Here is a 3,493-nt window from a genome sequence, read left to right on the forward strand (position 1 = left end):
ATCTTTGTCCTGTGTCTGTGTGTGTTTTTAAATATCTGTGTGCTTTTGTCAACATTGATCATATTTGCTTGTGTGTGTCCAAGCTTCAGAATTGCAATTTATTTAAAGTATGAAATTATTTCAGGACAGGCTACACTGCAGTTGTGTTTTTTAGAAAGGTGGAGTACATTTATACTGTGTGTGTATGTTATTCATACATGCATGCATATTTGAATGTGTGTCTGTGTTTGTGTGTGCCTGTCTAAGCTCTGGGAGTGCAATGTATTTACAGCAGAAAAAGATTTCACAGCTTACAGAAGGACTTGCCAAAGTCTCCATTGAAGTTCTGTTTTTTTAAAATACAGATGTGATTTCTTTGTACTGTGCCTGTGTGTATTATTCATATGTGTGTGCTTTTGTGATTGTTGGTGTGTATTTATCTGTGTGTGTGCAACCTTCAGAAATGCAATTTATTTAAAGTGTAAAATAATTTTAGAGCTTACAGAAGTATTTGCCATAGGCTCCACTGGAGTTGTATTTTTAGGGAGATTTATTACCTTCCAACTGTGCATGTATCCATTATTCATACATCTTTGCATATGTGAATATGGGTGTGTAGTAGTGTGTGTGTGTCCTGGTTGTAGGCTTGTGATTCGTTTACAGTAGGAAAGGATTATAAAGCTTAGGGGAGGATTTTCAAATGTCTCCATTGCAATTTTGTTTTCTAGAAAAATGTAGTGCCTTTATATTGTATATCTGTGCGTTATTCATACATGTGCACATATGTGAGCATGTCTGTGTATTTGTATGTGTGAGTCCAGTCTTTAGGCTTGAGATTTTAGAGCTCACAAAATGATTTGCTGAGTTGTTTATTCTAGAAAGATGTAGTGCCTTTATACTCTGTATGTGTGCATTATTCACACCTGTGTGTATGTGAATGTGTGTCTGTGTTTATATGTGCTTATCTAAGCTTTGAGAGTGCAAATTATTTACAGTAGAAAAGGGTTTCAGAGCTTACATGAGGATTGCCAAAGGCTCTACTGGAAGTGTAGTTCTTGTAATAAAGATGTAGTATCTTTGTCCTGTGTCTGTGTGTGTTTTTAAATATCTGTGTGCTTTTGTCAACATTGATCATATTTGCTTGTGTGTGTCCAAGCTTCAGAATTGCAATTTATTTAAAGTATGAAATTATTTCAGGACTTACACACTGATTTACTAAAGCCACTACTGGAGTGGTATTCTTTAGGTAAATGTGTTACCTTTCTACTGTGGACATGTCCATTATTCCTACATGTGTGCATATGTGAGTGTGGATTTGTATACTGTGTGGGTGTCCACGTTGTAGGCTTGTGATATGTTTAAAATAGAAAAGAATTCTGGAGCTTACAGAATGATTTGTGAAAAGCTCCCTTACAGTTGTGTTTTTGAGAAAGATGGAGTACATTAATACTGTGTATGTATTATTCATACATGTGTGCATATTTGAACGTGTGTCTGTATTTGTGTGTGCTTGTCCAAGCTCTGTGAGTGCAATGTATTTACAGTAGAAAAAGGTTTCACAGAAGTATTCGGCAACTGCTTACAGAAGGATTTGCCAAAGGCTCCATTGAAGTTTGTTGATTTTTTTTTTAGACACAGATGTGGTTTCTTTGTACTGTGCCTGTGTATTCATACTTGTGAGCTTTTGTGAATGTTGGTGTGTATTTATGTGTGTGTGTCCAATCTTCAGGAGTGCAATTTATTTACTTTGCAAAGTAATTTAGAGCTTACAAAAGGATTTGCCATAGGCTCCACTGGAGTTGTAGTTTTAGGAAGATGAATTACTTTTCTACTGAGCACATGTCCATTTTTCATGTATGTATGCATTTGTGAATGTGACTGTATTTTTATGAGTTTGTCTAAACTACAGGCTTGTGATTAATTTACAGTAGAAAAGAATTTAAGAACGTACAGAAGGATTTCTAAAAGGCTCCATTGCAGTTGTGTTATCTAGATAGATTTAGTGCCTTTATACTGTTTGTGTGTGTATTATTCATGCATGTGTGCATATGTGACCCTGTGTCCGTGTTTGTATGTGCTTCTCTAAGCTCAGTAGTGCAATTTATTTATGGTACAAAAGATTTAAAAGTTACAGAAGAATTAGCAGTTAGCTCCACTGGAGTGGTTTTCTTTAGGGAAATTTTCATCTACTGTGCTTGTGTCTATTATTCATACATGTGTGCATTTGTGAACATGGGTTTGTATTACTGTGTGTATGTCCAAGTTGTAGGTTTGTGATTTGTTTACAGTATAACAGAATTCTATAGCTTATAGATAAATTTCCAAAGGCTCCATTGCAGTTGTGTTTTCTAGAAAGATGCAGTACCTTTATACTGTGCTTTTGTGTGTTATTCATGTATGTGTGCATATTTGGAAATTGCAAACAACCCAATTGCCCATCAGCAGATGAAAATAAACTGCGGTGGGTCCACATGATGGAGCATTATTCAGCCTTTACAGTAATCAGTATTTGAGACCAGCAAGTGGCATGGTGGTTAGGGCACTGGACTTCCACCTGGCCCACTGCAGTTCAAGTCTCAGACCTGATGGTTTCAAAAACATGCTGGGTGTGTGTGCATACATGCCCAAAATCCCAGGAGAAGAATGGAGAAGTGGTAGCAACATGGCCATCCTCCCTAGGGGGTGATTTTTCACTTTCCCTCTTACTGTCTCTCTACAACAAGTGAATGCACCCTATTACAAAAATTTAAAATAAAAATTAATAGAGTTTCAATATTTGCCACAATATATATGGGTTTTGAAAATATTAATCTGAGGAAAGATATTAAGGAGAAAAATAGAGAGGCAGACATTTATGGGACACAGAAATGGATTATTATCTGTTGATGATAATGTGTATAGTATCCTCTACTGGACGGGTGTGAAGGCTATTCATGTTGGAAAATTCGATTTACAAACTAAGTGATGTATAGGGATTAAATGTATAAATTTAAAAAATATTATGCTATGTTAAGAAGCCATGTACAAAAGGCCTCCTATTATACAGGACTCTATTTATATGAATATCCCGAAAACACAAATCTGTAGAGACACAAAGTGAAATTGAGGTGGCCAGGGGATGGAACAAGGGGGACTGAAAACGATGACATTTCTTTATGGAATGATAGAAACGTTCTGAAGTTAGACAGAGGTGATGGTACAACACAGTGAATATACTGAAAATCTCCAAAGTGTCCATTTGAAATGATGAATTTTGGGATAAGTAGGTACTGTAGTGTTAAGGCACTGGACTCCCACATGGCCAACTATGGTTTGAGTCCCAAACCTGGCAGCTTGAAACTAACACCAGGCGTGTGTGTGTACATCCCCAAAATCATGAAAGAGAATGGATTATGGTGTGGCCATCCCCTCTTGAGGGTTATTTCTCACTTTCTCTCTCTTCCTCTGTCTCTATAGCAAGTGCATGCACCCTATAGCAAAAATCTCTAAAAAAGAAACAAACAAAAAGACAAAG

Source organism: Tupaia chinensis, unplaced genomic scaffold (genome assembly GCF_000334495.1).
Source record: "Tupaia chinensis unplaced genomic scaffold, TupChi_1.0 Scaffold143591_1, whole genome shotgun sequence".
NCBI classification, from domain to species: domain Eukaryota; kingdom Metazoa; phylum Chordata; class Mammalia; order Scandentia; family Tupaiidae; genus Tupaia; species Tupaia belangeri.